This window comes from Ursus maritimus, unplaced genomic scaffold (genome assembly GCF_017311325.1).
Source record: "Ursus maritimus isolate PB19 unplaced genomic scaffold, ASM1731132v1 scaffold_1, whole genome shotgun sequence".
Classification (NCBI taxonomy): domain Eukaryota; kingdom Metazoa; phylum Chordata; class Mammalia; order Carnivora; family Ursidae; genus Ursus; species Ursus maritimus.
In genome coordinates this window covers 27,158,027-27,172,963 of record NW_024423343.1, presented here as the reverse complement: position 1 = coordinate 27,172,963, position 14,937 = coordinate 27,158,027, and positions in this window count along the sequence as shown.

Sequence of the window (14,937 nt, the reverse complement as noted above, 5' to 3'; positions counted from 1 at the left end):
CCAATAAAGCTGCTATTTGCATACATAAACAAGTCTTTTTATGAACATGTGTTATTTCTCTTTGGTAAATACCTAGGAATGGAATTCTAGTCGTGTGTGAAGTGTATGTTTAAATTTATAAGAAACTATTAAACTGTGTTCCAAATTTGGTGGTGTCATTTTGTACTCACAGTAGCCATATATGAAAGACTTTGACTTGGGCCATTGCAATGGACACAGAGTTAATATCTTGGTGTAGTTTTCATTAGCGTTTCCATGAAGATGAGTGATGCTGAGTATGTTTTCTCATATTTATTGGCCATTCATGTATCTTCTTTTATGAAGTAACTGTTCATATATTACTTCTCATTTTTATTAGGCTATTTGTCTTTGAATCATCAAGTTGTAAGAGTTCTTAATATATTCTGTATACAACTCATTTCTGGATAAAAGATTTGTGGTTTTGTTAATAATTTCTCTGTCAGTGCTTGCCTTTATATTTCCTAAATGATATCTTTTGAAGAGTAGAAGTCTTCAGTTTTAATGAAATGCAATTTGTCAAAAATATTTTTGTAATGATTCATGGGTTTGTGGCCTTAAGAAGGTCTACTCCTTTGCCTACTCCAAGGTCACAGGGATTTTCTCCTATTCTTTCTTCTAGAAGGGTTAGGGTTTATCATGAGAATCAAGATCCATTCTGAGTGCATATTTGTGTAGGAGGTGAGGAAATATCCAGGGTATATTTCCCCCCATGTAGATATCCAGCTGTTACAACACCATTTACTGAAAAATACAGTCCTATTCCTGATTGAAGTTACCTTAGCACCATTGTCTGAAATCAATTGACCAAGGATGCCTGGCTGGCTCAGTCCATAGAACATGCGACTGATGATCTCAGGGTCATAAGTTCAAGCCCCATGCTGGGTATGGAGCCTACTTTAAAATAAAATCAATTGACCATGTAGGTGTGGGTCTATTTCTGGACTCCGTATTCTGTTCAATCAATCTATGATTTACCTACTCTTGCGCCAATAATAAGCTTTACTATGAGCTTTATAATAAGTCTGAAAACCAGGGAATACTGGTCCTCCAATTTTATTCTTTTTCAAAATTGTTTCAGCTATTCTAATTCCTTTACATTGCTATATAAATTTTAGGATCAGCTTTCAATTAGTATAAAAAAGCCTGCTGAAATTTTGATTGGGATTGAATGGATACAAGAATTTGAGTAGCACTGACACCTTAACAACGTTAAGTCTTCTGACCCAGCAATGTGTTATATGCTTTCATTTATTTATATCATTTTTTGAAAAATGTATATCACCTTTGATTTTACTCAGTAACGTTTTATGGTTTTGTATGTATGGTGCTTACATATATGTTGTTAAATTAATCCTTAAGTATTCATACTTTTGATGTGATTGTGAAAGGCTATTAAAAAATTAAATTTCCAAGTGTTCATTGGTAGAATTCTTGTAGAAATGGTTTTTTTTCTGATTTTGGAATATCAACTTAGTATCTTGTAACCTTATTATCCATGCTTAAGGGTTTAGTTTTTTCGTAAACTCTTAAGGATCGTCTCTACACAGTCATGTGAGTTGTGAATAGTGATAGTTTTACTTCATTCTTTTTAATATGTTTGCCTTTTATTTCCTTTTCTCCCCTTAATTGTAATAGTGAGGACTTCAAGAGCAATGTTGAATAAGTGTGGTGAGAGTTGGCATTCTTGCTTTGTTCCTCATCTTAAAAGGAAAGTGATCATTCTTTCACCATTGAGCATGGTGTGAACCATAGGTTTTTCATAGATGCCCTTTGTCAGGATGAGGAAGTTTCTTCTAGTTTGCTGAGAGTTTTTATTGTGAAAGGGTATTAAATTTCGTCAAATATTTTTTATATTTTGAATGAGATGTATATCATTATTTTTCAATATGGTCATTTACATTAATCAATTCCCTAATGTTAAACCAGTATTGCATTCCTGGGAAAAACCTTTTTTGGTCATGATACATTATTATTTTTATAGCTTGCTCTTAAGGGTGTTTGCAACTAAATTCATGAGGACTATTGTCCTGTTTTATTTTCTTGTTCTATTTTTCCATAGTTTTGGAATCAGGTCAATATTGGTCTTACAAAATAAGAAGTCTTCCTTCTTTCTCTGTTTTTTGGAAATAATTTGTGTAGGCTTGGCATTATTTCTTCCTTAAATGTCTGATAGAATTTACTAATGAAGTCTCTATATGTGGACTTTATGGAAATATTTTAAATCATGAATTCAATTATTTTAAAATTTGATATGAGGAAATTTGGTTTTTCTACTTCTTTTTGATTCAATTTGATCATTTGTGTCTATTAAGGTGTTTATTACTTTATCTAAGATGTCAAATTCATTGGCATAACTTTATACTATTATAATATATTATAATATTTATAATAGTTCCTTAATTACCCTCTTAATGTCTGTAGTTATACAGTTTGTCCCCTCTTTCACTCCTTGTACTGCTAATTTGCATTTTTTCCCTTTATTTCATAGTTCAGCTAGATGTTTATAAAAAATTTCAAGCTTTTCAAAGAACCAGTTTTTAATATCCTTGACTTTTCTCTATCCTTTCACCATTTTTTATTTCATTGAATTCTGCTCTTATCTTCATTATTTTCTTCTTTCTATTTTGGGATTAATTTGTTCCTATTTTCAGAGTTTCATAAAATAGAAACTTGCTCGTTTTAGAACTTTCTCCTTTTCTAACTAAGCACTTAAGGTCACAAATTTCTTTTTAGGCACTGCTTATTAGCACCACATATATTTTAATATGTTTTTTTATTTTCTTTAATAAAAAGAGTTTACTTTTTAGAGTAATTTTAGGTTCACAGCAAAATTGAGAGGAAGATACAGAGATATCCTGTATTTCCCCTGCCTTTACACATGCATAGCCTTCCTCATGTATCAACGTCCCCCATCAGAGTGGTACATTTGTTACAACTGATGAACCTACAGTGACATAACATCGTCACCTAAAACTCATAGTTTACAGTAGGGCTCACTCCCGGTGTGTTATATAATCTATGCATTTGGACATGTATAGTGAAATGTTTCCACCCTCACAGTATGATATAGAGTAGTTTCACTAGCCTAAATGTCCTCTGCTTATGCATACCACCCTCTTCTGCCCTTATTCTGGCAACCACTGATCTTTTCACTGTCTCCATACTTTGCCATTTCCAGAATGTCCAATAGTTGGAATCACACAGTATGTAGCCTTTTCATATTGGCTTCTTTTACCTATTAACATGCATTTAAGGCTTTCCATGTCTTTTCATGGTTTGATAGCTCATTACTTTTTAGCACTGAATAATATTTCATTGTCTGGATACAGTAGTTTATTTATCCATTTACCTACTGAAGGACTTTTTGGTTGCTTCCAAGATTTGGCAATTATGAATAAAGCTGCTATAAACATCTCTGTGTAGGTTGTGTGTGGATTTAAGTTTTCAACTCCTTTGGGCAAATACCAAGGAGCACTATTGTTGCTTTGTATGGCAAGAGTATGTTTAGTTTTGTAAGAAATCACCAAATCGTTTTTCACAGTGGTCGTACTGTTTTGCATTCCTACTAGCATGCTCCCCAGCATTTGGTACTGTTCCTGTTCGGATCTTGGCCACTCTAATAGATGTATAGTGTTATTCTATTGTTATTTAATTTTTTTATTGTTTTAATTTTCATTTCCCTGTTGATATATGATGTGGAGCATCTTTCGATATATTTATTTTCTATCTGGATGTCTTCTTTGGTGAAGTATCTGTTCAGGTTTTTGACTCATTTTTGAAGTTGGATTGCTTTCTTATCGTTGAGTTTTAAAAATTCATTGTGTATTTTGGATAACAGTTCTTTATCAGATACGTCTTCTGCAAATATTTACTCCCTGCCTATGGCTTGTCTTCCAATTATGTTGACAGCGTCTTTCATAGACAGAAATTTTTAATTTTAGTGAAGTCCAGCTTATCAATTAGTTCTTTCATGGATTATGCCTTTGCTGTTGCATCTAAAAAGTTTTTGTCAAACCCAAGGTCATATAGATTTTCTCCTATATTGTCTTTCAGGAGATTTATCGTTTTGCATTTTACATTTAAGTCTGTGACTCCTTTTGAGTTAATTCTTACAAATTTTTATAAGACCTGTGTTTAGATTTATTTCTTGCATGTGGATGTCAAGTTATTCCAGCACCATTTGTTGAAAAGACTATCTCTGTTCTATGGTATTGCCTTTTCTCCTTTGTCAAAGATCAGTTGACTATAGTAAGTGAGTCTATTTCTGGGATCTCTATTCTGTTCCATTGATCTATTCATCTATTCTTTCTTTTTTTTAAAGATTTTATTTATTAATTTGACAGAGATAGAGACAGCCAGCGAGAGAGGGAACACAAGCAGGGGGAGTGGGAGAGGAAGAAGCAGGCTCATAGCGGAGGAGCCTGATGTGGGGCTCGATCCCATAACGCCGGGATCACGCCCTGAGCCAAAGGCAGACGCTTAACTGCTGTGCCACCCAGGCGCCCCCTATTCATCTATTCTTGCATCAGTACCACACTGTCTTATGATTACTGTCACTTTATAGTAAGTCTTAAAGTCAGGTAGTAACATCAGTCCTCCAACTTTTTTCTTCCCCTTCAATATTGTATTGGCTATTCTGGGTCCTTTGCTTCTTCATATAAACTTTACAATCAGTTTGGCAGTATCTACAAAATAACTTGCTGAGATTTTGATTGAGATTGCATTGAATTTGAAGATCAAGTTGGGAAGAACTGACATGTTGACATTATTGAGTCTTTCTATCCATGAACATAGAATATCTCTCCATTTATTTAGTTTGATTTCTCTTACAGTTTCGTAGTATTCCTTATATAGACCACATACATATTTTGTTAGAGTTATACCCAAGTATTTCATTTTTGGGGGCGTTAATGCAAATGACAATGTATTTTCTATTTCAAATTTCACTTATTTGTCACTGGATATGGGAAAGTGACTTTTGTATATTAACTTTATATTCTACAACCTTGCTATAATTGCTTATTAGTTCAAGGAGTGTTTTTTGCTGATTCTTTTAGATTTTCTACATAGTCATGTTATCTGTGAGCAAAGCCAGTTTTATATTCTCTGTCCCAATCAGTTGTCCTATGGCATTTGCTAGGGCTTCCAAAATAATATTGACTTGGAATGATGAGGGTGAACATACTTGACTTGTTCCTCATCTTAGTGGGAAAGTTTCTAATTTCTCACCATTAAATATGTTAATTGTAGGTTTTTTGTTATTTTTTCAGGTGGAGAAGTTCCCTTCTATTCCTAGTTTATCGAGAGTTTTTATCATAAACAAGTGTTGGATTTTGTCAAATGCTTTACCTGCATCTGTTGACATGATCATGATTTTTCTTGTCTTTAGCCCATTGTTGTGACAGATTACATCAATTAACTTTCCAAAGTTGAAACAGCTGTGAATATCTGAGATTAATTCTACTTGGTTGTCATATGTAATTCTTTTTATACATTGTTGGATTCAATTTGCTAATATTTTATTGAGGCTTTTTGCATCTGCATTCATGAGAGATATTGCTTTGTAGTGTTCTTTTCCCTTTTCTTTGTTGGGTTTGGTATTAGGGTGTTGCTGGTCTTTTAGAATCAGTTTGTTCTTCTAAAAATATTTTCTAAACTGGACAGCTACATGCAAAAGAACAGAAGTGGACCACCTTCTTACACCATACACAAAAATAAGCTCCAAATGGATTAAAGACTTAAACGTGAGACCTGAAACCATAAAAATCCTTGAAGAGAGCACAGGTAGTAATTTCTCTGACATTGGCTGTAGCAACATTTTTCTAGATATGTCTTCTGAGGCAAGGGAAACAAAAGCAAAAATAAACTATTGAGACTTCATCAAAATAAACAGCTTCTGCACAGGGGCGCCTGGGTGGCGCAGTCGTTAAGTGTCTGCCTTCGGCTCAGGGCGTGATCCTGGCGTTATGGGATCGAGCCCCACATCAGGCTCCTCCGCTAGGAGCCTGTTTCTTCCTCTCCCGCTCCCCCTGCTTGTGTTCCCTCTCTTGCTGGCTGTCTCTGTCAAATAAATAAATAAAATCTTAAAAAAAAAAAAAAGCTTCTGCACAGCAAAGGAAACAATCAACACAATTAAAGGCAACCACAGAATGGGAGAAGATATTTGCAAATGACATATCTGATAAAGGGTTAGAATCCAAAAATCTATGAAGAACTTATCAAACTCAACACCCAAAAAACAAATAATCCAGTTAAGAAATGGGCAGAAGACATTAATAGACTTTTCTCCAAAGAGAGAAATCTACAGATGGCTAACAGACACATGAAAAGATACTCAACAACACTGATCATCAGGGAAATGCAAATCAAAACTACAGTGAGCTATCACCTCACACTTGTCAGAATGGCTAAAACAAAAAACACAAGAAAAAAACAAGTGTTGACAAAGATGCAGAGAAAGGGGAACTTTCTAGCACTGTTGGTGGAACTGAAAACTGGTGTAGCCACTCTGGAAAACAGCATGGAAATTCTTCAAAAAATTAAAAATAGAACTACCCTATGATCCAGTAATTGCACTACTGAGTATTTAATCCCAAAATATGAAAAATACTCATTTAAAGGGATACACGCACCCCCATGTCTATTGCAGTATTATTTATAATAGCCAAACCATGGAAGCAGCCTAGGTGTCCACTGATAGATGAATAGATAAAGAAGTGGTATATATATGTGTGTGTGTGTGTGTATATATATATAAATAAAATGGAATATTATTCAGCCATAAAAAGAATGAAATATTGCCATTTGCAACAACATGGATAGAGCTAGAGAGTACAATACGAAGTGAAATAAGTCAGAGAAAGACAAATACCATAGGATCTCACTCTTATGTGGAGTTTAAGAAACAAAGACTCAAAGGAAAAACAGACAGATTGAGAGAGAGAGAGAGAGAGAGAGAGAAATCAAGAAAAAGATTTTTAACTGTAGAGAACAAAGTGATGGCTACCAGAGGGGAGGTGGGTGGGGGGATGGCTGAAATGGGTGATGGGGATTAAAGAGTATACTTCTCATGATGAAAAAAAAAAAAAGAACAAAAAATATTCTCTAATTTCTCTTGTGATTTCTTGTTTGACCAATAGATTGCAATTTAATTTACAAATATTCGAAAGACTTTTCAGACATATTTGTTATTTATTTTTAATTTAATTTCATACGTGGGACAACTTCTTTCCTTTTAAATTTATTAACTTATTTTATGAAGCATCATTTAGCTTATTTTTGCTAATATTCCACATCCATTTGAAAACAGTGTAAATTCTGCTATTGTTAAAGAGTTAATTAATGAATATGGAATTACATTGACATCTGTACGGCGAGGCATAGAATATTGTAATATTAGTCACTGAGGCGCACATTATTAACACCTTTTGATGAAAGTTTGGAGCTCTCACAGGAAATACTTTAACTTTAAGGTACAACCATGTATTAATTAATAATCCATGTTATTTTCATCTGGAAATGTTAAAGGAAACACGTATGGTTGAATTTTTGAAGAGCAGTATAGTCACACTCAATTTGTACCCAAATCCATCACAGCTGCTAAAATGGTGTAGTCCTTAATTAATTTTTTATTTTGAGTAGAGACAGTTTTTCCTACTGGGTAGGGAAAAGCTAGAGACATGTGCTTGGAAACTGTGTGAGTGGCCTTTATGTTATGCACCAATAAGAGACATTATCTCAGGTGGCATATGCATTAATATAAACCACATAAAATACGTTTAAAAAAACCCAGAACCAGAGCAGTGCTCTGGGTAGGGAAGAGTGACAGGAAATAAACATGAGAGAATTTTCTGGAGACATGGAAATGTTTAGTTCATGATAAGGTATATACAGGTGTATACATTTGTTAAAATTATACATGTAAGATTTCTTAAAACGTATTTGACTGTGTAAAGCAAAAAACAATATATTATGAGATTTATTTTATATGTAGAATTTTACTTCATAAAGTAAGTATAAAATGACAAAAACATTTTTAAACCTTACTGTGCACATTTTCTGGAATTGTTAAATATTTAGATCGCTATATTCCATGGGAAGGAGTCTGATTGATTAGGCCTAGCAGGAAACCTAGGAATTGGCCTGCTTAGCAATCATTCTGGGTGCTTCTTATGAAGATAGATCAGTGGCTCACATTTTGAGAGATAATGGACAAAAAAAAAATCCCGAAAAGGAACACTTTCTGAGAGAAGTAGGACTTATGGTAGGCATTGCAGCATAGGCAGAGTTAGGTAAGCAGCAAGCACTCAGATGCATTTCGTAGAGAAACGTTGATTGCCTGAAAATTCTAAGATGTAAGGATCCATGCACTTTGTAACTTTCAGTCCTATTGTTATTTGGCTTAGAGCAAATTAGGAAAAACAACACAAAGCTGGCTATAGACCCATGTGTAACCATGGTAACCTTTTTAAAAGCACAATTTCCCCAAAAAGAAAGTAGCAAAAATGGCTATGTAATCAACAAAATATCTCTTTTAAACATCCAAATGAAAAGTAGTCTGAGAGGATTGGATATAGTGAGGCATGGAATTGCAACTCAAGGGAATATAATATGGTTTGTCTACTAATCTCTCCACAACTTTTACTTTGGGGTCATAGGCAAGATTAAGACATGTTTTCACTTTTTTCTTCAATCATACTGTCACGGTGATTGATTAATACTGAGTTAGAAGGTGTCCTGGGCTACATTAAAGTGAAGAACTGAATTTGTACTGGTGCATTTAAAATTTGAGGGTGGACCTGGGTAAACAATTTGTCTACAAAGGATGTATAATTCATATTATACTGGCTACCTCATGTATTAAAACTGAATGGTGATTTCAATATCAGGAACCTAGGTGATTAAGAAGTTTAAGGAAATGTCAGGGAGCATCTCTTAATTCTCTAAATATAGTGATGTTTCATATTCAAAGTCTATGTACTTATCCATTAGTAACATAAGAAGCACACATAATCATTATAGTAATGGAAAAAAGTTATGACCCTAAATTAGGAAGAGCTAAACTCAGATACAAAGGAAAAAACATAAACCAATTTCCCTCTTTCTCATCTTCAATGTGTGTGTGTGTGTGTGTGTGTGTGTCTGTATTTGTATGCTTTTGAATGAAGTTGGTGGGAGAGTTATGGGTATAGATAATGAACTTTTACATAATTTATCCCCTCAGTGTCATTTATTTACTATTTATTTATCATTTCAAATTTTTACTTAAGTTCTAGTTAGTTAACACAGTGTAATACTGGTTTCAGGAGTAGAATTTAGGGATTCGTCACTTACATATAACACCCAGTGCTCATCACAACTGCCCTCCCTAATACCCATCTCCCACTTACCCTTTCCCCCACCTCCCTCCCTCCATCAACCCTCATTTTGCTCTCTATAATTAAGTCTCTAATGGTTTGCTTCCCTCTCTCTCTTTTTCTTTCCTTCCTGTATGTTCATCTGTTTTGTTTCTTACATTCAACATATGAGTGAAATCATATGGTGTTTGTTTTTCTCTGATTGACTTATTTCAATTAGCATAATATACTCTAGTTCCATCCATGTCATTGCAAATGGCAAGATTTTATTCTTTTTTTATGGCTGGATAATATTCCACTGTGTATATATACTACATCTTTATCATTTCATCAGTCAATGGACATTTGGGCAGCTTACATATTTTGGCTATTGTTGATAATGCTGCTATAAACATCCAGGTGCCCGTGCCCCTTTGAATCTGTATTTTTGTATCCTTTTGGTAAATACCTACTAGTGTTGGATCATATGGTGGCTCCATTTTTAATTTTTTGAGGAGCCTCCATACTGTTTTCCAGAGTGGCTGCACCAGTTTGCATTCCCACCAATAGTGGAAGAAGGTTTCCCTTTCTCTGCATCCTCACCAACACTTGTTTCTTGTGTTGTTAATTTTAGCCATTCTGACTGGTGTGAGGTGGTATCTAATTGTGGTTTTGATTTGCATTTCCCTGATGATCAGTGTTGTTGAATATCTTTTCATGTGTCTGTTGGCCATCGGGATATCTTCTTTGGAGAAATGTCTATTTTTGTCTTCTGTACATTTCTTAATTGGATTATTTGTTTTTTTAGGTGCTGGGTTTGATAAGTTCTTTATAGATTTTTGGATACTAACCCCCTTTTATCAGATATGTCATTTGCAAATATCTTCTCCCATTCTGTGGGTTGCCTTTTAGTTTTGTTGATTGTTTCCTTTGCTGTGCAGAAGCTTTTTATTTTGATGAAGTCTCAGTAGTTTATTTTTGCTTTTGTTTCCCTTACCTCAGGATATGTGTCTAGTATAAGTAGTTGCTATGGCTAAAGTGAAAGAGGTTGCAATCTGTGTTGTCCTCTAGGATTTTGATGGTTTCCTGTCTCACATTTAGGTCTTTTCTTCCATTTTGAATTTATTTTTGTTTATGGTGTAAGAAAGTGGTCCAGCTTCATTATCCTACATGTTGTTGTCCAGTTCTCCTATTTGTTGAAGAGACTATCTTTTCTTTCTCTCTCTTTTTCTCAGCTTTTTTATTCTACATCATTTTGTCTTCTTTACCTTGTATTCTCTCTTCTGCCTCATTTATCCCGCAGTTAGGGCCTCCATTTTGATTGTATCTCATTAACAGCCTTTTTGATCTCAACTTGGGTAGATTTTAGTCCCTTTATTTCTCCATAACAGGATTCTCTACTGTCTTCTATGCTTTTTTCAAGCCTAGCTAGTATCTTTATAATCGTTATCTCGAACTCTAGTTCTGACATCTTACTTATGTCCATACTGGTTAGGTCCCTGGCAGTCAGTATTGCCTTTTGTTCTCTTTTCTGAGGTGAGTTTTTGCATCTTTTCATTCTATCCAGAAAAGAATAGATGAATGACAGAACAAGATACTAAAGTGGCAACAATGACCCCAGAGAAATATACACTAATCAGAAGAGACCCAAAATAGAAAGAAAAAAAAGAGAAGAAGAAGAAAAGGAAAAAGAAAAAGCAATTAAAAAAGAAGAGAAAAGAAAGAGAATATATAAGACAGGTGAAGAGAACAGAGTAATACACTGGATCCTGTGTGTGTTTTGGTCTGTTTGTTAGAAAACCCGATCCCAATATTGTGAAGAAAGAAAACTTATGTATGTGCAAAAATAAAATTAAATGTTGAAAGGATAGGATGTAACTGCAAAAATAAAAATTAAGTGATAAGAAAAAACCAAAAGAAAAAAGCAAGAGCAAAAAGGAAGGGATATACCCAGACAGGTGAGCAGAACAGAGCAATACACGATGTCATGGGTATGTTTTGGTCGGTTAAAAGAAACTACATCTCAAAATTGTAAAGAAAGAAAAACCTATATACACAAAATTAAATACCTTGAAAGGATAGAATGTAACTGTGAAGATGACAATGAAAAAGACTTTAACAAAACAAAGAAACAAAAAAACATAAAACAAAAAAAGAAGAAAAAGAAAAAAGAGAGGTTATGATTAGACGGGTTAATAGAACAGAGCCATACCCTAGATTTTGGGTGTATATTGGTCTGTTAAGAGACACTGCATCCCAAAATTGTAAAGAAAGAAAAGTTATACACATATACAAAAATAAAATTAAATGCAAGGAGGTGATAGAATGTAATTGTAAAAATGAAAATTAAAAAGATTTAAAGGAGTTGATAAAATAAGAAATTGGTTGAAAAAGGAACGAGAAAAAATAAAAAATTAAAATTGAAAGACTAAAGAATCATGGGGAAAAAAGCCACGAATTCTACGCGCTGTATTCCCTTAGGCCTGGAATTTGCAGTTCTCATTGGTCGGTAAACTTGGTCTTGCGGGATGTTCTTTTCTGATCTTCTCGGGGAGGGGCCTGTTGCACTGATTCTCAAGTGTCTTTTCCCCAGGCACAATTGCACCGCCCTTGCCAGGGGGCAGGCTAAGTAATCTGCTCTGGTTTGCTCTCTTTGGCTTTTGTTCCCTGAAGGCTTTGCACACGTTTAAGAATAGGTATTTACCCTTCTTTAAAAGTTTGGTAGAATTCGCCTAGGAAGCTATCTGAGCCTGGACTTTTGTTTTTTGGGAGATTTTTGATGACTGATTTAATTTCTTTGCTGGTTATGGGTCTGTTCAAATTTTCCTTTCTTCCTGTTTCAGTTTTAGTAGTTTAAATGTTTCTAGGAATATAACTATTTCTTCTAGGTTGCAGTTTGTTGGCATATATTTCTTCATAATGTTCTCTTATAATTGCTTGTATTTCTGTGGTGTTGGTTGTTTTTTCTCCTCTCTCACTTGTGATTTTATTTGTTTGGGTCCTTTCTCTTTTCTTTTTGAAAAGTCTGGCTAGGGATTTATCAGTTTTATTAATTCTTTCAAAGAACCAACTCTTAGTTTTGTTGATCCGTTCTACTGGTGTTTGTTTGTTTGTTTCTATATCATTTATTTCTGCTCTAATCGCTATTGTTTCCCTTCTGCTGGCGTTAGGCTTTAGTTGCTGTTCCTCTTCTAGCTCCTTTTGGTGTAAGGTTAGGTCGTGTATTCAAAACTTCTCTTGCTTCTTGAGGTAGGCTTGTATTGCAATATACTTCCCTGTGAGGACCGCCTTTGCTGCATCCCAGAGGTTTTAGACCATTGTGTTTTCATTTTCATTTCTGTGTTTTATCTCAGGCTTGTAGCTGGATTTCGAAACTCCAGATTTTAGGGACCCAGCACAGCATGGCACATACTGACCGGAGAGTTTTGCTGCACTGTGGCTGGTGCCAGTTTGTCCCAGAAAAGCAGTCCCATGACGACACAGCAGTTAGGAGTTTATGGTGAAGCACAGCAGAGAGCTGACACCAAGTTTTGCTGCGCTCAGCAGGTGTCTCTGTTCCTATGCTAATGACCATGTTGGTGCCCACCGGGTCTTTCAAAAGTGCCTGGAGAGGCCATGCCACCACTCCCAAAGGCACTCCAAGAGGGGAACGGTTTCTCCCCATGTGACCCACGGGATCTTCACATCAAACTACCTGCTCCCAGGCCTCTGCCCCCCTTCCCCACAGGAACACCACTAAGCCGGCCAGACATGACCCCAGTGATAGTGTGGACTTCTGAAACTTCAGACTTTGAACTGCACTGCTTATACAAACTTGCAGTGGTCAGACCCTCTCCTTTTCCCAGTCAATGGTTTTGGGGAAGAGTTTTTCTTGTGCAATCCCCTGCATGCTACTTTCACTTTTTCTCTCTCTCTCTTTCTCTCTTGTTCCTCTCTCCATGATCAGGGCTTGCTCCCCTCCACAGCATGTACAATTCTTTTCTCCCCCAAATCAACTCTCTGCAGCTCCTACCTTCCACAATGTGGCTGTTTTTCTCCCTCTAGTTGTGCAGTTTGTTTTCTCGGTCTTCAGATCAATTTCTTGGGTGTTCAGAATGATTTGATATTTATCTGGCTGCGTTGGAGGGATGAGGCAAGTGTAGGGTCCCCCACTACTCCTGCAGTGTCATTTAGATAAACATGGTAACTATGTAGTGCTTTTATTAAAAATTAAAAATTAAAAAACCAAAGAAACTTAATTCACACAGAAATACATTTGAATTTTTTTAAAAGCTGTAACATTTAGTGAAAATATTTCTACAGTAACTGTGATTAGTTTCAAAATTTCTTTATAGATTTAAAAATTTGAAGCACAAGATGCATGTTGCAATGACACTATACTGGACAACGATGTGTCCTTATCAGATGATGTGCATAATGCGAAACTAATGGCTTGTTGAAAGATACTGTTAAAATATAAAAAGGATATTAAAAAGGAATACTGAACACTTGTGCACATTCACACACAGTGATATTAAGAATCTATAAAAATTTGGAGTCATTATCCCTGAATAAAAGTAAGGGGAGTTAAGTCATTTCAGAATGATGAGAAAACAATGAGAACTGGTCGCTTACGTCTTCTTTTCGTGGTGTCCTTTCATTCAAGAAAATGATGAAACCTCATGGGGAATAAGGACTTGAACAGGAATGGGGGAACAACACATGAAATATATTTAAATACAAAAGATATGACCAATGAGTGTCCAGTGCAGAAAGTCCCTAAGTCAGACAGCTTGTCTACATGGAAAAAAAAACCCGCAGAATATTTTTATCATCTTGTTTTAATCACTGGATTCTCACTGGGCTTAGAGTTCTATGCTGGACATAAAAGCTCAAGGTTTCAAGGAGTTGCTGCGGAGACATAAAATACTGCCTTCTTTTCCATCACTGTTTATATGACTACCATTGGATCCTATATATACCTTGAATAAAATAATTCTTTTGTAAGCAATAAATAAATAACACCACTTCTTGAGAAGCTACCTCGTGCTAGTTGCTCGGTGCTTCACGTGTGTTAATCCTCACTACTACCTCCTTTACATAATGAAATTGGTGCCCACAGTGTGACCAGGCAGGATTCAAAGTTCATTCCCCATAGGTTATTAGTAAGTAATGTTCACAATGATAATTGATTTGTTATAATTGCTAATTCCTTGTTCAACAGGAATTAAACCAGAAAATGAGGGAATTAATCTCATTTAAGTGGAAGCTGTACAGGGCTGGGAGCCATAGAACTTTTTCAAATTCAGCCCTGTAGCAAGCTGGCCATTTGACCTGCATAAGCTTGCAAGGTATTCTATTCTAAAATATGTAGGTCAGTTTTCAAACTTTCTATCTGAAATCTTCATGTCTGAAAATATTCTATCTGAAATATTTTCTATTTAGAAAACAATTTGGTAAAATACCAAACTTAACACTATATTTTTTACTTAAGCTTTGTTATGTTCTGGGATGACTTATGGGGGACTATTTCCACTCCCTGCCCTGATTTTCACTACTGGTTACCGTGCTGGTGGACTGCTGGATGCAGTGTGGGTCTTCC